The sequence below is a fragment of the Mastigoproctus giganteus genome, chromosome 6 (genome assembly GCF_048544385.1).
Source record: "Mastigoproctus giganteus isolate SK-2022 chromosome 6, ASM4854438v1, whole genome shotgun sequence".
Taxonomy (NCBI): domain Eukaryota; kingdom Metazoa; phylum Arthropoda; class Arachnida; order Uropygi; family Thelyphonidae; genus Mastigoproctus; species Mastigoproctus giganteus.
In genome coordinates, this window is record NC_143580.1 from 71,097,477 (window position 1) to 71,121,563 (window position 24,087).

At 38.5% G+C, this 24,087-nt stretch overlaps 1 protein-coding gene across 3 annotated transcripts in view; it reads left to right on the forward strand.

Moving 5' to 3' along the window:
* Positions 1 to 24,087, forward strand: part of LOC150084401 (cell adhesion molecule Dscam1-like) — a 305,476-nt gene that overhangs the window by 63,828 nt on the left and 217,561 nt on the right. The gene's annotated exons all lie outside the window — the stretch shown is intronic.

Below are 24,087 nucleotides of genomic sequence, written 5' to 3' on the forward strand. Positions count from 1 at the left end.
TCTGATATGAAGATGGTTTACTAACTTTTCAGTATGACAGTGCGTAATGAACTAAATACTTCTGTACAGTGCAAAGAACGTTTCCTGTTTATATTACTATATGTACATGAAATTATGTTTCCGCCAATATCTTCTTTATATATTGTACTGTAAATAACTGTATTATACTTGGAGTTTTAAGCTGTACTTCCACATACGCATCTCCTTATGTTTGATATATTAATGCTCTCTATTTATTATTATATTCTATTATTACTGTTAAACCCTGGCCTGATGGCCGTGAAGGGCAACATTGCAATGTATCGAATTGTCATCATCGAATTACCATTATTGCAATAAAGATTTCTTAAACTTAAGAACCTAGGCCTCTCAGAGAAACCTTACATGGAACTCCCGAAAGCCGCCATCCTAAACACCTGTAGGACAGTCAGAGTTCCTCAACCAATAATAGTAACTGGACAGAACAGCCTCCCCATGCTTCTAGTACTGGAACCAGCACCAGAAAGAGATTATGATATGTTTTCAAGAAGTGATAAAAACTGACTAGCAATTTTTGCTTAACCAACAGAGGTACAGAAAAAATATTCAGGAGATCGGGTTTTGCTCAACACTGTTTCCGAACTAGAAACTTAGTTACAATTAAACTCGCCTCGCTTTGACACAATTGCTCTACGTTACATTTTTCAGATTAATGACACATAGTGCCTTAGAGGAAAGCGTTTCCTCTGGCCACTCTGCTCTAATCTGGAGCAGAGTGGCCAGTGGAAATCCATCTTTCCATTCATCCGTTCAAGGTCGATGGAAGCTTTTCTTCGTTCACGTTATATCAGCATAATCATCATCAGGTGTCCTCCGAGGCTCCTCTTTCAATCCTTCGCTATTTGCCATTTATCATAATGAAAAGAGATTGCAGAAATAATCAAAGATTGTCACTAATGCAACCAAATTAAAATATTTAAAACTGCAAACACTTAAATTATATTAATTCAAACTGTTTTTCCTTTGAAGATCAGAAACAGTTACCAAATAATCAAAAAACGCAACACTACTTCTTGCCCGTACTTATTCTGATTCCAGTGAATGTTGCTTTTGTTGCTGTTCTGACGCTTCAGGTTTCATCTGATAAATAACCCAGCGTAACTTGTCCAATATCAATGAATGCCTTCCATTGAAGGCCCTACTTAATACGAAATCCTTATCCCGTCCATATTTTTTTAAAAAATGGCGTACAACACTGGGAAAGTCCGTCTTAGATACGTTTCAATAGTAATTGAGAAATTATAAATGGATGTCTTCTTGAACGCTGAACATATTTTTGATATTGAATTATTTATCTTGTTGGAGTTAATATTAATAAATCATACGTAAGGGTCTCTTGTTTTTGACGACACGTGGATCCGGGCTTGAATTATGTGAGTTGTTTCATTTCCACATTAAATGGCACAGACTACAACAGTCCTTGTGAGTTCAAGACCAGCATAAGCATCACCTCTCCAGTGCTTCCAGAAGACAACTTTGGCAGCAGCGCCATGATGCGTTATAAGTACCCCCACCATGGTTTCATTCTCAGTCACTATGCGATCCAAGTTATTTCTTTACTCTTCGATCACTCCAGTCTCCACAGATGCAATCCTATCCACAAATGTTTCCGTTAATCTTTGAAGACACTTGGAATTCACTTGAGACACTTTCCTCAACTGCAATCTGATATGACTGATAACCACATTATCAACTTTCGTACATCGATCCGTCCTGATGACAGTATCCACCACGGCAACATTTTCTGTGTCAAACTTGTGAGCTTGGCCTCGCAAGGATCATCCTTCAAGGTAAGAATTGGCGTAATTAATACATACAATTGTCAACGTGCATCTTTCGAGGAATTTCAAAAACTTCAAACCGAAAAAAACCACGCTACCTTCGCCTAAGGCCGACTAACTCAGCCACGTTGTGAAAACGGCCCATAAGAATTCCTCACATCATCGAAGAGACTAACACGGGTCTTTTCCCAACTGCACTACCCACGAGGTCTTATTTGTATGATAAAATCCAAACAGCGTCAAAGTATTCCCTGATATTCTTGTTATACAAAAAACCCCTTTGAAAAATTCAGAAACAAAAAGCAACGCCCTCATTACATTTAATAGGATACGTAAATATGGCACTTCAAAACAATAAAAACTTTTAGTGGCTGCCCGCTGAGTTATGGCTTCTTTTTTCGTTGTTTTTATTTTAATATTTAACGCTGGCATCACTCCTTCCATTCGCATTTCTTTAGCGTCTACCAGTCGCGAGATAATGTTTCTAAAAATATCTCTTAAACGTCATATTTAAATATTCTGAAACCTGGAAAGAGAGAGAGAAAAAAAGGAAAAATAAAAACACTAAGCAGTTGTCATCTTCAATTTGTATCGCGCTTCAAATTATCCGGCACGTGAAGTAGCATCAACCAGATAAACAGATGTGTTGTTTCCTGTCAAAAGATTCTAGAAAAAAAAAAAAAAAACAATGTTGTCATTTTTACCAACAATAGTCTAACAATGAGCTCAGTCATCACATCTTGTTTTGCACGTGTCCAACAAAGCTATTATTTTTCTTGTCGTCTGACAGCAGAAATAACGTTTGGTAAACAAAAACTTGATATGCTGGAGTTAAAACTTTCTTTAGAGTTTTCTACGCGATTTAAGATGCATTGCAACTGCATAAATAGAACAAAAGTAACATTTAGCAACTGGAATTTATGAATATCAGTATTTCGATTAATGTACGTGAATGTATTAAGATATAAATTTCAGCAGGCATAACCAGTGATTGTCACGTACATTGAAACTTGTATTCATTGGGGAGCTTTACTAATGTGGCGTTATTAATCTGTTATTATATATGATAAATTTGAAAACTACACAAATTTCTCCAGGAAGAGTATTTGCATCACAAAATTAGTTCTCTATTGACTCATCACCAGATACATTACGTTCGAATAATATTTTAATAGTTCAAGCATATATAATCCAGTGTCAGATAATTAGTCTTTAAGCGAGTTTTCATACAAATTTTAAATACTTTGTGCGTCTACGGACAGGAAGTGTTCTCTGAACAGGACAGGGTCCTTTCAGAGCAACAGATAATGAAAAGCAGAGCATATACAAATAGTCAAAGGATTCTACGAATTCAAATGTCACATTGTCAAATTAATTACTAGCATTTCGGAGGTTTGTTTCTTCTTTTAGTATCTTATATTTCGATTTATTAAAAATTAATTTATTTTCACATGCCATTCTTTAAGTTTAATTGAGGATGGTGTGGATCTCTGTCCGTTGTGTGGATTGTAGTATCATTAGCATATGTCACAAAGTGCATTGTTGTCAAATCATAGGTCGTTGGTAGAAACAAAGAATTGGTCCTAAGGACGAGCCTTGGAGGTCTTCTCTAGGCCTTTTAAATCCATACTGTGCAGCTTGTTCAGAAGGCTGTGTTTAATACAGTTAAGTCTTAGATAAATGTAGAAAATGGGAAATGGCAGGGTCACCCTCTTACAGTGATTTGGAATGGGCACCGGAGGTATTATAAATCAACAAGTGCTAAACCAGTACACCCCTTAGAACTACCTTAGAAATTTTCACAGGGTGAGAAATCCGATTTTCATTAATATATTATCTGCTTCTGCTTTAAATAACTTTTCTTTTAATTTTATAAATGACGAACGGATGGAAATTTAAAATAAAATACTTGAGAGCTTAAGTGGGTAGATAATTCGTAGATGTCTCTGCTGTAGTATCGTTGTCCCTCTATAATACAAGAGCTTCAGCAAACACAAGAAAAGAAAAGCTACTGTAAATGACCGGAGAAGGATTGAATGCCGATTCTGTTACACAGATGATACCCCCCAGCGATAATAAACAGTGTTCTTATTGTGCGCCATATTGTGGCTCACTCTTTTGCTAATTGTATAATCCAATTTCAAATTGTCATGGGCGTGATGATATCTTCTCACCTTTTGCTTTATCTTCTCATCTTCTCACCGCATGACTCAGTAAATTATTCAAAGATGCTTCGGCTTTGAAATGAGTTATTTTAAGGCATTTTCTTCAATGCCAGTTGGGATTAAATTGAAAGTGTCTGCAATACGGCCAGAAGAGATTGTGCAAGACTCGGAGAATTTTTCAAAGAACTTTCCCAGCATGATCTTTTCCTATTCTTAAGGTTAGTAACCATAACACTAGGAAACCAACTGCAAATTCTAAACAGGAATAGTTCAAGGAAGTAATAATATAGAAATGAATAAGCTTTTTATATAAATAAAAAGTACTGTTCAAGGTTTAGACCTAAATGAATGTCAGATGAACTGATGAGACTCTTGACTGAGAAGAAAAACTCGTGGAATAATTAGAAATTACAAAGGGATATAAACACCTACAGTAAGTATAAACTAGTCTCCAATTAAGTCATTAAGAGGGATTAAAGAAGCTAAGCCAGATTATAAACCTTTATCTAAAAATCTGAAGAACAGTAACAAAGACTTGTTTATGTTAACACTAGAAGGACAGAGATGAGCAATATTTTTCCAGAGATTTGATGATCCTGTTCAGGTTCCTGGAAAAGTGAATAAATATTTTTTAAAACTACATTCACGCGTGAACAAGTTTTCAACGATGAGGATACACTACGTACACTAATTTACAACTGATAGCTAAATCATTTTGTTATGATCAAAACGAAAAATTGTTAAAGCTAAAAATAAAGGAACATGAGGTTAACGGAATTTATCGAATTATATTAAAGGAAGCAGCAAAAAAAGCTCAGAGAATCTTTGGCCATCATTATAAGAGCATTCTTTGGTTAAGAGGAGGTCCCAAAAAAGTTGTAAATGTGGAAATCTCTCTCCAGTTCACAAAGAAGATTCGAAAGGGCGAAGTGAATAATTAGAGACCTGTAGGCTTCTGTTCCAGGGAAAATAATGACGTCATTGGTTAAAAAGAAGGAATTCAGCAATACGATAATGACAACATGAATTTGTTAAGGAGAAATCTTCTCTGACCAATAATTGAGACATCTTTTACTTAGATTTCAGCAAAGCTTTGGGCTTTGTACAGCAGTCTCACTTGGTACGGGGACAAGTTACTGTGTAAGATCCGAAAATCTTACAAAAAAGGAAAAAAAAAATAAATAAATAATTTTTTTATAAAGACTTTAGAAATGGGTTTTTCCTTTTTTTGGATCCTGCCGCTAGTAGAATAAGGTGGTAACATCGCAAACAGAAATAAGAATTATTCTGGAAGGAGTTATAAAAAAATTAAGTAGCAGTAGAAATGAGGGTAGTGTCAAGCCTTAACTTCCGTTATACTAGGGTATATACAAGGATAAACTATGGCAAACCTGCATGGGGTCTATAGCAAACAAACAACTTAAGGTTTATGAGGGGTCACACACCGGAAACGTATTCTGAACAGCACACACACTAGTTTCTAAAAATAGACGCTATGGTATCCAGTGTCACGTTTTGTGGTTTTTTTTGAGTGCAATAGAGACAAGCTGTTATGAGACAGGAAGAGTTGTTTTGGAGTATTCGGCCGACATCAAAGAACACAACGGATGTCAACAGGTTGTAAAGAAAGGGGTATAGAGAATCACGTGCTACGGGGCAGGCTGAACTAGGCCTTCCAACAAATGAAAAGAGAAAAATGAAAAAGAAAGAGTGATTGGAAGAAAACACTGTGGGGAGGCGTGGAAAACTCGGGGAGAAAATTGTGGATGGATACGGACACAAGAGGAGGGAGAGTGAAAAAAGGAAGAGAAGGAGAGGGGAGAGAACTTTTTGAGCTGTGCTAGTGAAAGGGTGAGTCGGGAAGAGTTGCTTGAAAGATGAAGAAATAGCCGACGAAAAAAATCGAAGTGAGGTTATCAGTAATGTAAGTGAGTGAGAAATTAGGAGATGAACGTGAAGGGGGTAGTTAAAGGGAGTTCTGCAAACAGTGAGAATGAGAAAGGAAGATTCCCTTAGAAGACCCAGTCCACCGAGGAAGGCGATAACATCCTGAAATAGTCTTGAAAGGCAAAGTAACAACCCTGGAACAGAAGGTAGCCGTCCTTACAGGCAAAGTAGCAGATCCTGAAAGCGGAGTAGCAGTTGCGAACGCCATATGATGATGCCCTGGAAGCTGTAAGATGTTGCCCTGGATGGCGGAAGATAGCAGCTCTGGATAAGGATAGGATAGAAGGCCCTTATGCAGACACCTGACCATAGAAATTAAGTAAGTGAAAGTTAATTTGAGAATACTGTAAGTTAACTGCTAGAGAAAGGACTGTAGTGAGATATTTGGGGAATTCAATGATAAGAGAAAGTTATTTTGAAAATACTGTAAGTTAAATACTAGTGAAAGGACTGTAATACGATATTGGGGAATTTAATGATAAAGATAAGATTAGATGGGTGAACCAAATAGGAGCAAAATCTACTCTAAGGCAATTATGGTTGGTTTACGCAGTAATTTGGAATAAGGAGGATAGTAATGTAGATGAGAAAGAGAACGGAAGGAATTGTAGTAAAAAATAGAAATATTAAATGTGTGGAGATAAAATTTATGTATATTGACAACCCTTAAAGGTGTGTTTGAATGTAACATTGTATTTTGGTGATCAAGTTCTGTAACTGACAATGGTTAAAGAAATATATAAGAAAGAGGAATAGGGAATTAAAGAATAAATTGGTAGTTATGATGATACATAAAAGTAATATGATCAATGATATATTTAACTTTAATGATAAAAAAAATGTTATTGACACCTATGAGGTATGATTTGATTGTGTTGTAATAGGAGCAGAAATAAGGTGAGCATATAAAGAGTGTAACTATTTAACCTGTGTATGCGTAATGAGAAAGGTGAGATAAAAAAAAAGGGTCTGTAAAGGAGCCTGTTAGATAGGAAGAGACTGGATATGTTGTAAGTACCTTGGTGTTGAAACAGTGAAATTCTATTCTCAATGAGATTTGTTATGATTTAACTGTACATATGCATAATAAACTTGTTTTTATGTATAACATTTGTGTAATTATTTGTTGTACTGGACACAAGCCCATCCGAAGGGAACAATATACATCTAGAAGTTTCCCCCCCCAAAACCTGAAGTCTTCTGTGAAGTTGAAAGTCAGACACGCAAGTGGGGAGTAATAAATAGGGGAATAAATCTAAATATAAATTATATATATATATATATACAACATTTAAACCCCCCCCACAACTGGAATGGATAAGGGAATGATGGATTGGAAGACAGAGGTTATTAATAAGCACCTCTCTTCTTGGACTATTGTTATTAATAGAGTCCCAACAGAGTTAAGTTCCTGGATCCCTTATTGTTTTCAACATTTATTATCGATCTTAATGAAGGCATATCGGATTTAACATCTACCTTTGCTGTAATACAAAGATTGGCAGGGTAGTTAATGACAGGAATAAGATTACATTTCTGCAGAAAGACCTAGAGAAATTAGACTAATTGAAGTTTAACATATAACTGCTGCCTATATGAAGGTATTGAATATGGGCAGCAGAAATCACTCAATAACATACCAATTCGGCAGTGTCACGCTCAAGGCGGTGGAGTATTACTCAGATGGAAATAACTTCCATCTGGTTTTGAGCAAGTTGGTAACCCGAAAAATTTTAAACAGGGATTAAGCAAATTATTTGTGAGGATGAACAGATTATATAGTTTTATTTTTAGTTTGGCTCATGCTGTACAAACTTTCTTCTTCGTATCATCGGCCACTACTAATATTAAAAGTTGATCTTCTTTATTTACAACGGTTCGCAGATTATATTCTGTTATCCGGTTGAGGCTGGAATGAAAGTGAGCACTTTGAAATAGTGTGAAAAAAAAAATCTCTCCCAGTTGTAAAGCTGAGAAAACCATTAAATATATAAACGCGAAAACCAAATATATGTAGCATTTAGTAACCGTCAGCATAACAATGAGGCCAGCAACGAGAACTAAATATATACGTTGTAAGATAAGCTTTGAAATGGTGGGCGGAATACAGAAATATATGCGCAAGGCTGTTCTAATTAAAGTGTGTCACTTTGGAGGTGTGGTGGCAGAAAACGAATGATGATATAGCCATGAAATATCGAATTAGCCATACCCAGACGATGCAGTCATTAGTGTGAGAGAGAGAGAGAGAGAGAGAGAGAGAGAGAGAGAGAGAGAGAGAGACAAGTTCAAAGAAGTGCAACCAGGTGGAATCAAGTACATGCGGGATTAACAACAAGAATGTAGACATAGCCCGTTTGTTAAGCGGTTCCTGTGGTTCCCCCATAAATCCGCGTTGAGTACTTTGTGGTGCAGCACAATTTTACAAAACCAGTTGGTTTGAGTAGTGTAGGTTATGTGAGTAATGTGTTGCTCGACTGGTCACTTAGTTAACGGGAGGCACGATCACCAGGAAGGGTCCCCTCCTAGCATCTTTCCACAGCATGGTACATAAACCTTTTACAGATAGAACTTTCCGGCTACCAACACTCTGGCCAGGGTGAGACTGAAGGTGACGTGAGCGAAAAGGAATTTGGGTAAAGCTTAAGGGTTGGATAACAGGAGAATGCAAGGAGGGGGATATTACAGAAGATATCTCCAGGCAAAACGGAGCAAAGAAACCTAAAGAAGGAGGGAGGCCCCCGTAAGAAAGCACAATGCTCACAAATGAGCAGGAGTGAAGTAAAGAGAAAGAACGTACTTGTGCTGTCAAGCTTAGAGCACTCGGAAACCACGGAAAAGCGAGTAATGTAAAAATTCTTGAATTAAGTAAACACGAAACTTGATCTGAAATACTGTATACTGTTGATACGACAAATAAAAAGCAACACAACCACACTTCATGAATACTACAGCCTGAAAATAATGCGAAGGGGGAATGACCCGTTGCTTCTCCGCAAAAAAGTCGATTTGATATCAAGAAATATAGGGCAACTAGTGAGTTCCCTACCGCCCATCACAGCGAATGATCACCAGTAGCAGTGAGTAGTTATAATACAGAAGTCGAAGAAATATGGAAACATCTGTGGCCAGACGATACTCATTTGCAGCTGAATTTCCAGTGAATGACCATAAATTTGGATATGAAGAAGGCCATCACCTTGACATGTCCTCGAAGTGTCAGTAAGTGCTGGATGGCGTGAGTTCGCAGCTACTTTAATCATTGGAACATTTTTTGTGAAGGTAGTTCGCTGCCATGGTGTCGATGAGTCTTCTCTTCAGACAGTGGGATGCTCGGCGACAAGATTTACCGCCCATTCGCATCAAGTAGGAAGTTGCCTACACACACCTATCTTTATGCAGAGGGTAACCACCGTATATCGATCCCCAAGTGACGCAACAGCTTTATGGTGTATTCCATAATTTCTTAGACGCTTGTGCGACTTTTATAACTTAAGGGCGGATGTAACAGGAAAATACTGAAACTCTGACCGACTTATATGACAGCATCACAAAATCTATTATCAATATTGCAGGGAATATAGTGCAAACAACCACTGATAACGCACTTCTTTATCTCCTGTATATTGTGGAACCTGTTGGTGGTCATAGAAGCAATTTGATTGGTATAACGTTGACTTTCTTTAATAAACATCTCATTACTGAGCTGTAATCCGTTGGATTGTATTAAATCCAACAGAATTGCGCCGTGCATTGCCAACAGATCAAGTTTTGCTCCAATTACATCTTACTATCCCTCTTTTTTGAATTCTTTTTCTTGGTCACTTGTATCAAAGTGGTTTGAACATCATTTATTCAAGTTTCATCGATGTCCTCTTACCAGATCTCTCTGTAGACCTGAAAAGTAACTAAATTATTAGATCCATCTCGGATCTAATTAATTGAGTAACCCTACCCATTTGACAATGTCCCTCATTGTCAAATGGGTAGGATTTTTAAGAAAGAAAAACGGCTTCACTTAAAATCTCTACTTCCAAAAAAAACATTTGAAACCTCTGCTGCTTACTACAGACCCTGAACTTTTGTTCTTAAAGTAATTTCGATACCGTTCATCATTTCAAAACGACTTCGGAGAAATAATTAACAGCATTGTAAGTGTGCCTGTATTACAAGCCACTGTGATTCCATTAAGAAAACGCCGTTCTGAACACTCAACTTTTTTTTTCTTTCTTACAAGTAAGTAGGACATGTTTTATAAAAAAAAAATCCGTCAAAGGAATAAAAGCGAAGAGAAAATTAATTTCTGCAGATGTCTATAACATCAAGACACTCAGGTACTTAAGGAAAACTTTTCGTCTTGGATTGTTACAAATGACGACAGCACAAAGAGCCAAGAAAAGAAAAAGTCAAATGGAGCAGATCCTACGTAATTATCGTCTCTGCAAAACGACGGAAGGAGTCCGCTTTTCTTATACGACACTGGGGGTGTCAAAAAGTTGGCAAAATCCCCGCAAACAGTTAATCAATAGTGTCTCGGGTCAAGGTGACGAACTCGCGAATAAAAGTGAGCAGTTGGCGCTTTGGTCCTCTTACTGGGTCAAGTACACACGACAGATTGCTGCAACTAATGTTTATCATTCAAGTTCAAGACACTTCTAACAAAAGACATCACGCAAAACCCATTTGTTTGAATTATTATTTTATGTTCTGCTGTAATTAGTCCATTTCGGTGGTAATGTTTTTAAACATATCTTCTTTAAATGGAGTCACGCAAGCCTAGTAGATATTATACGACTGTACATGCAATTATCTACTTAAATTAAGAGTTAATTAATTTAGGCCAAACAGTTAATTCCATTTAAATTAATGCTAGTTTAAAATGCACTTTTGGTTTAAACAAAAGCTGAAGAGAAAGTTTCATATCTCTCATATTGGGAGTTAAATCGTAAATTTATGTTCAAATGCTGCACTGATAGATGCTTATCAATCTACCTATAAGGGGAAAGAAAGAAGAGAAATAACCCTCGAAATAATCAAACTGGTGGTGACAATTGTTACAAATAACCAGTTTTAGATTTCTTGTTTGCGAAACTATTTCTCAGTGGTTCAATACTTAGCAATAACTTCAAAAAATGACAAACTGAGCAAGGGACTGGACCGTAACTGGAACCAGCAAATTCCACCGAAACTGGCCATAGATCAGCAACCCTGACAACGACCGACAACCTTCTGTGACAAAGGCACAAAGAATAAGGATAAAACAGCTTTTTCTCTCCTCACTCCTGAAATCTTAGCAGACAATGTCATTCCCAGATGCAACTTGGCCCTGAAGGTTGGTTGATTTGGTTTTTAATGGCACATTGGCAGCTAAGGCCATAATTGGCCCTGAAGGAACCTGACCACTGCACTTGATATGAAACCTGGTATTGTCACCTCTACTACCTGGACAGGACTTGACCAATAGTCACAAACTACCAGACTTGACATTTATCAACACTGGATTTCACTGAACCTGGTCCCATGAATATCCCAAATGGGAACACCAATACGACTGAAGACTAACTGCAGCTTTCTGCTGGCTATCTTGGCTCTCAAACCATACTCCCTTGTCTGGCTCTCTTTTCCCCCTCCCCGCCACTTCTCTGTTCGCTGGTGGGGCATGTGCCTGCCCCACTGATCATCTGGGGTCGTCTTCTCTATCGTCCCCATATTTCTATATTTCCCTCCCCAACCTTCTAATACGTATACCCCACACAAGTTGCAAATTTTAATAACGACTAAATTTAATTGCGTTCACAGTAACCCCATTTGGCTTTTCTACTCAATTTTCGTAACCCCCACAGAGCGAGAATTTTTGTTTTTTAGGTCCTAGCCACAGAAATCTCAGGAAATTAGGTGGCAGGACCTGCCAGAGTAAAACTGCTAGGTACCTGGTCTGCCTCCACGGGGCCAAGTGTGGGCAACGTTGAGCCCCACAGGGATCCAGCGGCTAAATGGCCAGATGAACAACGATACACAACACTACACATATATAATATTCATACACTTTAAAACCTCTGGCCTTTGCAGTGAACTGTACTACACCCACAATGAAAGTAACGCGGAGATGGGGGAAACCCCTTGTGCCGTTTGACACGAACGCACTTTACACTTATGAAAGATAAAGCGATTATGTTAATACTCTTTCCATAATCGTTTTAATGTCCTGGATATAAAATACTTAAATTGCTCTGTATCTTACAGAAATACGCTACAAACGTTTAAAGCCCCGAATGCAACTTTTCACGTTCAGTGTCATAAGAATAAGTAATATCGATGAAATAGAATTTATGGTTAAACAATAATCAAAATATGGTGGAACAACCACACCTAAAAACTAAAGGCACCAACTTCAACTACAAGAGTGGCGTTAACTGCGGACGATGTTAATTGGGTGCTCTGCAAGTTGGTTTGGTTTTTGTTAGAGGTTAGTTGTGGAATAAGTTCAACCAAAGGGAGAGTTGGAGGTACTTGAGCGCCATGACTTCTGTTATTACTTTTTTATTCTTTGATTGAATCGATACATTTTTGTAATCAGTTATTCCTATCTACATTTAAAAGAGACGGTCCAGCCTTGCAAGTCAATTCTACTGACAGACTTCCAGAAGGAAAGTGGTTAGCGTCATGGCATGTTGTTTTCGGAAAAAAAATCCTTTTGGGTTGAGCCTATTCAATAAAATGCGATATCTAACTCGCTGTACGTGGACTATATCCATCCATCAAAGAAACTGATTCACAACTGTGGCAATATTTCACCTTGTCTTCTCAATTTGCTTTGATTTTCAATTTCAAATTATGTATATTAAAGTGCGACTTCTAATAGCGCTAATATTTAAAAAAAAAATCCACCCAAGCAAATAAGTTGGCCATCGCTGTGAAGAGCAAAACATTTAGCAACAGCAGCCAAAGGTCAAGCTAATAAATCTAATATAATACTCAATATGTACAGGAGATAATGGTTGCATATCACCTTCAGTTGATAAACTCGGAAGCTCCAGTTCTGACACTTTTAATCTCAAAGTTTATGTACCATTATATCCTGATTATTATTTTATTTTAATTTATAATAATTTAAATTTATTATTTTAATAGCGCTGGAAGAATATAGAATACAGTTGACGTCTGTAATTTACCTTTCTGCAATAATAAAACAGATTCTCCAAAGCTAAGGAACAGGAACAAAAACAAGGCAGGAAACCAAAAATCCATGATGAGATTATGGAAAAACGTACGTTAGACAGTTTTAATGCATCTTATTAATGACCAAAGACAGGGTAAATTTCGCATTGAAATTAGAGTTACACAAAGGAGTTCATGAACCACTCAAAATGGCTACTAGATAATCCATGGAGACACGCCACAATAAAATATGCCATCTCAGTGAATAGAAATACATTCCTGATATTGACTGCTCATGCTAAGAACGAGACAGTTAATTAGTGTTAGAGATATCAATGTCCATTCTTACATAAGGGTTGACGCAAGCCATGGTCTGTTAGATTGAGGTATGGATGCCTGACTGGCCATAAGGAATATACTTTCCCACTTGAAAATAATGGTTCATTAGAAGAGTTCTGTAATGACATGCGCTATCATTCATCAAAAGATATTCTGGATCACTTACTCTTGCAAAAATGAGAACATAAGCGGTAAGGATCCAATCTCGATTCTGCGAACGCCTTAATTCCTTTAGGCGTTCTTGTGGAGCACAAATATCTGTATGTCCACTGATAGTAATGTGATTCAAACCACAAATTTCAAGGTTCGGTCGACATGCTGTCGGCACCAATTTAAATGGACCTTTTTCTGTATCGGCGTCAAGGGAATTCACACAGCTAGTCCTCGTGCCAAAAGAACTCTCCATGCAGCCTTCTGTAGCCTAGACAATTCTGCATATAGATCCATCCATTGTGAAACAAGTCATGGTTCTGTGAAATCTCTATGATGCCTCGCAATTAGATCAGAAAAGTCATCTGGTATGGGGATAAGGAAGGTCTAGTACAGGTCTTCAACAGCACCATTAATTTTGAACAGTTCCACAGTCTGTTTATGATGCTGCGAGTTATCTTCAGCCACCTGGCCATTTCGACTTGACATTTTCCTGCCCCCATCTTCCTATTTCTCTCCAATTCCAAGTATCATCCAAACTATGTTTTTGTGACATTTGCTCGAGTATGGCTACCTTGAAATCGATAATCAAGCAATCAACGAGAAACAGAGGTCCCGAAAACATGCTGTTTTAATCTGTTTATCTGATTTCCAAGTGGTAACACATTGTGCACAATTTGTATTTCTTAAATAACGAATATTTTCTATATTTTATTGTATTCATATTTTGTGCTTGTTCCTTAGTTTTTGAGCACCAGTGCAGTTAAAAATTTAATTTCGTGTTTTTACTGTCTTCTATTTTATCTTTGTTCATCTGAGATATGGTGGGGAGTTAACATTGTCCTTCGTATCCCTGTTCCAGACAGTTCGATATCTTAATTACACTTTGTATCCATTTCTTATTATTCTTAAGACGGCCAGTCCGAGTAACATATGCTGACACCATCATGAGCTTCCTGACCTTTCCTTCAATGCGTTTTTTCATCCTTCTCCTGATTATTACTTAATTACGGCGCATCTAGCAAATACATCTTCCTCCTCCAAAGTCCCCTCCTCTTAGTGATGACTTAGCTGTCATCCACGGCAGTTCTTTAATCAGGGCGTAATCAATACACACACGGAGCGGATAATAAATAATTTGTTCGTGCAGGCGATTTTACTGTCCCAACTCGTATTTGATTAGTTTCTGATTTTTCCAACAGGTAGAGGAATGGTAAATTGCTCTCCAACGTAGATATTGTCTTAGATGATGTATATTTCTCTTAGAAAATTTGCAGCCAAGCAAATTGGGATGGATGAAAAATAATAGCGTCATTTCTTTGCAATGTATGTAAGGCTCTCTTGATTTATCAGCTTGTCCCGCTAATGCTATCCGTGTAGATTGTTCTGGTCCATTTATGCGAGGATGTGCATTTCGGAGAATTAATGGTGGGTCAAGTAGAAGATATATCAAGATCCATAAACAGCGTTTATTCTTTAATAATTGGGATTTTTTAAAATTTTGTGTTGTGCGGTTGGTTTTCATGATTCGTGGGATGAGAAATCCATGCAATCCTCTCCCGAAAGCGACTAACTCGGCCATTATCTAAAAAAAAAGCTAGAATGACGATTATTAAAAAGAATTTTGTATAATATTTTGATAATTTTTTTTAAATCAACTGGACTAAGTATAATCGCTTTAAGCAATGGAGGCAGGAAATCGCCTCAGACAAATTCCATCTAGAACAATAATAAAACCCCTTGAACGACGTATAAAACCCTCTTGTATAAATTACAAAAATTCTTCCAACAAGAGAAACACGGACACGAAAAGCGTATGAAATCTCGCACATCACCTCATTTCCGAAGTCTTCTATCCAGGAAAATTCCACCAATCCAATAGTTGCTTAATTGAAAGAGACAAGATCACCCAGCAAGGGCTGTGCAAACTCTGACACTCGTGCAGCGCCGATAGACAGTCAGTAATAGTCTCCCGGGTACTGTAAAAGGGGCTGACGCTGAAAGTGCCACTCTGGAATCGAGTAACATCTCCTGAATGCACTAAGTCTGTTAACTATCAGACATCTCTTGATTCCAAGTGCACTTCCCGCTTTTGTTGGCTTAGAAAAACGGATTAGCTTCTTCGCCAAACATAAAACATAATTTAGCCAATGTCATGTCTGAAGCTAACGAAGTACTGGCGAAGACATTCTCTGATGTTACTTCATTATATTGATCGTTAGTGCTTTAATAAATGCCGGGCTGGTGAGAATCTACTTTGAATTAAATGCTAGTGGGACGTTAGCTGAATTCCATTTAATATGGAACTCGCTAGGTGAAAAGTAAATACTGAAACCTCTACTGAAAATTTATCGCGTGCTGCACAAACATATTTAAACGCAAAATAAATCTTGTTTAAAACAAAAAACGCATGAGAAACAAGATCTCCTAAAAGAATCTGGGAACCAGCATCTTGAATCATTAACAGAAATAAGCGAGTTGTCGAAATACCCCAACTACTCTGCTTGAGTTGATATAAAACCTCATTCCAGCTATTCCTGGACTGGTCCAGGAATGCCTGGAATCCATGAGAGTTGATTTCTATTGTTTATGCATGTATAATACTTGGCTGCAGTAACGATAGAAGGTAGATAAACTATTCTACCGATGCCTTCTTATCTGGAGATATTTCAAAGTCCCTAGCTGCATCATGGGAAATAAAAAAGGCACTTAAGTACTTTGGAAAAGTTTGCAACAATTTCTTGGCGGGTTACCAAAAATCTCTGCATCTGCACGAGAGTAAATTACATCCGATAGTGGTTTCAACATAACCCGCATCATGGAGGCACCGTCGGCAAAGAAAAAGGAGATAAAAATCAACCGAACTTCAGAATCTGTTCATCATCTACTTCTCAGAACTGAGCGAGTCGACGCCAAAAAGTAGACACACCTGTTAAGCTGATAACGACCCTTCCACCGGTTCTTTTTGTTGTTAAACTTCCCGCTCGACAGCTTTCATCCGGTCACTATGTAAACAAACAGTCAGATCGGAGTGCTCGCCTTCGGTAATCACTCCCGTTCCAAATGAAAACGAAGAAAGAAACGGAACAGAAATCGTCCCAATTGCAGCATCTTCGTAAAAGACACCGGAACGGGTCGTTAAAGCGGTGGAAATGAGTTCGGCAGTCATAAAAGCGGTCCACTGGCCCTGCGAAATGTTTTCCGTTTTGCCAGACATCTGTTGTGCAGCGGGGCCTCCGCCGTTGACAGCACGTGCGAATTGTTTCTCCATAAGCGAGCGTCTCTTTCGTTCGACGCGGATCAATACATCATCAAGCGGCTTCCTCGTGAGTAGAAATTCGCTCCGTTATTTTATCAGATCATAGCGTAGACTCGCAAGTGATCCGCGAGATCTGATCGTGCTTTGTAGCGTTTCCTAAACAAAAGTCCAAGCCATCTCGCATCTGTTCCGCTTGATTTCATTGTTTGCATTGCATCCCACACATATCTGAGAAATCTCTGCGTGAATAGACTGTTTCGCGCTCTTACTTACTGAATATTCTTATGAAATAAACTAAAGATAAAGGCTTTCATCTCCTTAAAATTCTGTTCAGTAAGCCAATTAAATGTCTTTTCAGAACTCCGGGAAAGTAACTTGAAGAGGGAGCTAATTAAGTGCGGATGTACAAACAGAGAGAGATGCTAAAAATAAAGTTGATTCACTTTGTTTTCCAGAAACTTGATGGTATTTGGATTTATGCTCTGTTGCCTCGGTGCTAACACTCAACAACTGTTAATGCTACAGTTTGAAGACATTCATTCCGAATACACAGAGCTCAAACAAACTTTAACGTAATATTTGTTTAATGTATATTTTTGTGTTGATATAGTATATTTCGGATGCGCCCTCCGTGTCTCAACGACCCAAATATATATTTAATTATGAATAAAGCTGTTTGGTGTACTGTATTGTCAGCGAAGCGAATTTGCATAAAATAAACCTTAATAATCAGTTGTTTGTGTCGTGTGAATAAGGAATTTATTAGAGAACAGTCAACAGTTGTTTACTTCTAAAACAATCTGTCAGTTAAAGATACTTCAAAAGGAGAAACTCGGTGCCAAAGCGAATCATTGAAGACTGGTTTAATCCATCCTTCGATGTAGAGTATGGTCCACAATAAAGCCGTTCGAAGGATGGACAATCATTTCAGTTGGGAATTTTGGGAGAATTCTGTGGTCTCCAAAACATGATTCTGAGTTAGTCGGTCTTGGGCGAGGACTCCCTGATTTCATCTCCCGAAAACGGACCTTAGAATGCACGCACTTTAAACAGAATACATTTACGTCTCATGGCCTTAGTGGTTTTGGCTCTTAACACATGAAACACCCACAGTCTCCAAAACAAGTCGGTACCTTTTCAAGAAAGAACTTCACCCCAATGAATGGTGCTTATGCCAGTTTTTTGCGCATATCGAATCCAAGTGGCTCATTAATTACGTGACCATGTCAAGAAAGTTATTTCTCAAGATGAATGCTAGAGATGCACCACAAATGTCAGAGGTGTTTTTTAAAACATCTGATTTCCAAAGAATGTCGCGTGCATTATGAAACATTGACGAACAAACGCGTTTCCTTGATTTTCAGCGACCAAATGAACTTGCTGGGAGGTCCTGTAGTAGTGAAAGTGTGGCGCATTTTATTCATTTCGATATTATAATTGCAGTATATGTTAATACACACACTGCCCAAACGAAAAATACGAACCTTTGTATTAAGACTTATTTCAGAATGCAGTGCTTCAAGAACGTTGTCATTGGACAGCGGAACAATGGGAGAAAGTAATGTGGTCACACGAATCCCGATACACTTTGTTTTTCAGCGGCGATAAAGCACTGCAAAACAAAGTGTGGTATGGGGAATATTTCGTTGTCACGGACTGGATCCGTTGATACTGGCGTAAGATCGAATGCCATTCAGGAAGTACCTAAATTTTGTATCTTATCTACTGCACCTTGTAATATTACTCTTATTCCGAAAGTGATGGCCCCTTCATGGATGACAATTCAACAGAGCATCGTGCCAGAATCTTGCAATAATGGTTCGAAGAATATGACATGGATTTCCACCATCTTCCCTGGCTTACACATTTATACCATATCAATCCCATTGAGAATGTGTGGGATATGTTAGTTAGAGCTATTCGACAACGAATTCCTATTCCTTCGACTTGGTCCCATCTACGCGATATTGTACTGGAAGAATGGTTACAATTAGACTAAAATACATTGAAGAATCCATGACATGCCGCGCTGCACACTTGCTGTTATTCGAAATAAAGGCGATCTGATTCGATATTGAATAAGGTTCGCATGTTCTTGGCCAGTGTGTGTATTTTACGACTGCTTTTTTCTGGAACATACTGTATTATAAACTAATTTCGATATCTAACTGATAGTAGCGACAATTTCTGGACTGTGGTAGGACTAATAGTATAAACTACAGCTGTCTGTTGTTGTTGTTGTTATTATTTAGCTTAACGACACAAGGGCTACTGAGGCCAAATTGTGTCTGTTCATAGTTTATTTAGTCGAAATATAGCACTGTTGGTGTTAAATTAAATACTCCTATATAGTCCAATACGTTTTAAAAATATTACAAGTTCATTTATGTTTGCTTCATTTCCCAGGATATGAGTTAAATCATGTGAGAGGTTCAACCTAGAGACTGACTGAAAAGTGTTTGACCGTATGGTTGAATATAGGGGACAATCGAAGAGGAAATGCCTAACAGTAAGTTGACTGTCACAGGATGAACACTGGGGTGGATCTTCTCCCAGTAGCAGGAACAGATGAGTATGATGAGTGTGTCCAATTCTGAGTCTTGCCAGTACTACTTCCTCTCGTCTGTTTTGTCGAAAGCCTGAGAGCCACAGCTTTGGTTCTTGCTTTATCTGGTAAAGTTTATTGTTGGTGTTACTTTTCCAGATCTGTGACCAATTGTCGTAACTTGCTTTGCGAATAACAGGCTTATAATCAGTGTAAGGAACCTGAAGATGTTCTGGGCCAGCTGGATGAGGATTTTTAGCTGCAAGATCCGCACTTTCATTTCCCGGAATACCAGAATGGCCAGGGATCCAGCAAAAACTGATTGATTGATTAGACACACTGCAGGAAAATAGCTGAGAATGAATGTGTTTCAAGGTAGGATGAGAAGATGAAAAATTCTTCCTTATGGCAGAAACAGCACTGAGCGAGTCAGTGTAAATTATGACAGGTGAGATGGAAAGTTCAATAATTTTACTGAGTGCTAATTTGATGGCATATAATTCGGCTGTGAAGACGCTGCAGACTAAAGGTAGTGAAGCTGTAACCGTTAGAGAAGGAAAAACTGCAGCTGCACCAACCGCAGTAGCTGTTTTGGATCCGTCAGTATAGACTTTACAGGCATGGGAGTTCAGAGTAGTGTGAGCTAAGTGCAACTGCCTGATATTAAAGGAAGGTACAGTATTCTTTCCCCACTCCAAAAAATGTGTATCGTGGGAGGAAGAAACGTATGTCCAAGGTGGAACAGGAGCAGTTGTGTTCTGAAAAATATCGCTTAAATTGATATTCCAACTCTGAGAAAGCTCTTTAATCCTTAGTGAAGCAGGTCTGTTTTCATTTGGCTTGCTGTCATATATCAAATCCCACCGAGTATTATAAAGATACTCCCAACTGGGGTGAGATGGAAGACTCTGGATCTTAGCAGCATAGTGGAGCAATAATGATTTCCTACGAAGATGTAATGGAGGATCGTGTGCTTCGATATAGAGACTCTGGATTGGAGAAGTCTTAAAAGCGCCCAACGCAGTCCTGAGAGCACTGTGCTGGACAATATTTAGACGTTGTAAAGTAGTGCTCCTGGCAGAGTCATACACCGGACAACAATAATCTAGCCGTGACCGGATTAAAGTTCTATAAAGGTGCAATAGTGTATACCGATCAGCGCCCCATGACATAGCCGAGACTGATCGCAGTATATTCAGATGCTTTAGACATGTATTTCTTAAATGAGAGATGTGAGCTTGAAAATTCAGCTTGCTATCTAATATCACTCCAAGGAATTGAATGGTACTTACAAGCGGGATTGGAATATTGTTTATTTGTAATTCCGGATCGGGATGGAGAGTTCGTTTCTTGCAAAAGTGGGTGAGAGTGCATTTCTTTTCTGATAGTTTGTAGCCATTCCGTGAAGTCCACGATTGTATTTTGGTAATAGCAAGTTGGAGCTGCCGTTCGATGGTGTTCATACTTTGAGATCGACAAGAAATTGTAAGGTCATCTGCGTACATGTAAGTTTCAACAGTTTTTGGGATGTCTCGTGTTATGCTGCTAACTCGGATTGAAAATAGTGTTGGACTAAGTATCGATCCCTGCGGGACTCCTTCTTCCTGAATGTGAGATGCAGAGAGTACATTTTTATATCGGACCTGAAAAGAACGCAATCGCAGAAAATTTTGAATTATTTTCGGCAAATGGCCCCTAAGCCCCAAGTGGTAAAGGTCCATAATAATCCCATGACGCCATGTAGTGTCAAATGCCTTTTCAAGATCTAGGTTGACCATGACAAGATGTTGTTTCATGACAAAGGCATTGCGGATATGAGATTCGGCTTTGATAAGCACGTCCAGCGTTGATCTATTCTTCCGAAAGCCATACTGATGATCTGGAAGGAGATTTTGTGACTCCAGGATGTAAGTAAGCCTAGTGTGAACCATTCTTTCGAAAACTTTACCCAGGCAGCTCGTAAGAGATATTGGCCTATAGTTTTCAACACAGGAATGATCTTTTCCTGGTTTTGGTAAAGCAATAATGAAAGAATGACGCCAGGAGGAAGGATAGGCATTTTCGGAGAATATCCGATTATAAAAGATTAACATGGTACTCAAATCTTCTTGAATTAAATGTTTCAGCATAACATAATGAACTCCATCTGGGCCTGCAGCACTGTTTGAAGATCTGTTTAACGATTCTTGAAGTTCTATGAATGTAAAGGGTTGGTTGTACGGGAAAGAACGGTTCGTGAAAAAGTTGATTTTATATCGTTCTGCACTAGTTTTGATGTTCTGAAATGTGGACCCATAGGAGGCAGAAGCAGAGATTGTAGCAAATGATTCAGCAAGTGCATTAGCAACTTCTTCAGCTGTAGATAGGTCTTTCCCTTTCCAATGAAGTATTGGAGAGGGCATACGAGCGAATTTCCCATTTAGTGCCTGTATTTTTTTCCAAATGAGGCGTGTGTCGGTGTCTTTTGTGATTGTTGAGGCAAAAGCGATCCACGAGTCTCGTTTCGCTTTCCGTCTAATTTGCCTTGCTTTTGCTTTAAACCTTTTATAAGCAATGAGGTTATTAGTGGTGGGATTCTTACGGAAATTATTCCAAGCTCGGTTTTTTTCCTGTTTGGCAGTGAAGCAATCTGCATTCCACCAGTGATTTCGGTGATTGTGATATGTCTTGGATTTTGGAATGTAAGTATTTGCTGCAGTCAGAATCTGATTGGTGATGTAAGTATTTACATCATCAATAGGTTCTTTTTTAACGTAAGATCTGTCTAGAAGTATTTGAGCAGAATAGCCATCCCAGTTCGCCTTTTTAAACTTCCAAGAGGATCGTTTATCAGGATTTGGTGTTACTCCTGTTTGTAAGGAGCAAATGATCGGAAAGTGGTCACTGCTAAAAGGATCAGTTAATACAGACCATGTCATGATTGGAAAGATGGAAGGTGAGCAAACTGACAAATCAATTTGAGAAGTAGATCCTGTAGGTAGGTGGATGTAGGTAGGAGATCCAGAGTTTAATAAATTTAGGTCATTATTATATATAAATTCCTCGATCAACTTGCCTCTTCTGTCCATTGTAGCTGATCCCCACAATGGATGGTGGCCATTAAAGTCACCGAAAAGACAAATTGGAGTTGGAAGTTGTGCGATGAGGTTGTCAAGTTCTGATTGGGCCAGTGATAGAGATGGTGGAATGTAAATCGAAACAATGGTAACTGAAATACCAACTGCAATCCGAGCTGCCAGCTTCTAGGCTGGTTCTTAATTGGATCGGTCTGGACGGTATGTTAGTATTTACAAGAATGGCTACTCCTCCACGGGCAGGAGACTCTGGGCTTCTGTCTCGTCTATATATCATAAAATTTGAGAATTTCGGCGAAACTTGGGGTGACAAGAATGTTTCCTGTAGGCATATACCTATTGGGTTAAACTGAGAGATTAAATCTCTTATGTCATCCGAATGGCTGCTTAGTCCTCTACAATTCCACTGTATGATGTTAGGCATTATTTTGGTTTGGCTGAAGATGATTCATCTGACTGTTTTTTATGTGCAGGGCATTTTTTTCGGTCTTTTTTTGGGAATAATGGACGTCCAGTATCCATAGTGTCATTGGCATGGAGTTCTAGAATAGGGTCTTCATCATTTTGGTGTATATCCACTTCCATAGTGTTGGTTGGTGGATCAGTTTCCTTAGAGTCTTTATTGGGTTTCAATCTTTCTGCATCATTTGAGACTGTCACAGTATCAGTTGGGATACTAATTGGGGTGTTGGTGGCATGGCTGGTTTTTGTTTTAGAATTTTCTTTTCCAGTGGTTGATAAGGTTGTTTTAACCCAATTAGCTAGCGAGACGTTGGGCGGTATTGAGACATCTGTTTGAATTGCAGTTGTATGAAAACTGCGAGTTCGAGAGGCATATGATGGACTTGGCATGGTCAACATTATTTGTCTGCGTGCCTCAGGATATGTGACTTTATGTTCTACTTTGTATTTTTGGATTGTCCTACCTGTTTTCCACATCTCACATGATTTAGAAAAGGCGGGGTGATTGCCTTTGCAGTTGGGGCAAATGGGAATTGCGGCTGGACAATCTGCCTGTGTATGATCTTTTGCTCCACAAATAGGACAGATGGCGTCACCTCTGCATGCCTGCTGTGAATGGCCATATTTTTGGCATTTGAAACAGCGAAGAGGATTTGGGATGTATGGACGAATTCGACAATTTAAATATCCAGCTTTTACTGAGGAAGGCAAATCAGGAGTACTAAAAGTTAAAATGATGGAACGAGTTGGAATGAGATTTCCATCTTTTTTTGTCATAATTCTTTTAGCAGCGATTACCTTTTGATGGCTAAGTTCTTGGACTAATTCCTCCTCAGACACTGTAATTAAGTCCCATTCTGTGATGACTCCTTTAGATGAATTTAAGGTATTGTGAGGAGTGACAGACACTGGTAATCCACCAAATGTAGTTGTTTTTAATAGCCACTCAGAATGTTTGGATGTGGCTGTTTCAACCAGGAGATCTCCTGATTGTAGTCGCTTCACCATTTTTGGAGATCCTGCAATAGATTCTAGATGTCTTTGAATCATAAATGGTGATAACTTGCCCACGGGCTGCGTGGACAGAGAGTGTATCACAAGAAAATTAGGGATGTCTGGACGCTGTGCTTCAGTTCGAAGCCTTTTTGGTTGATTAATATCATGAGAG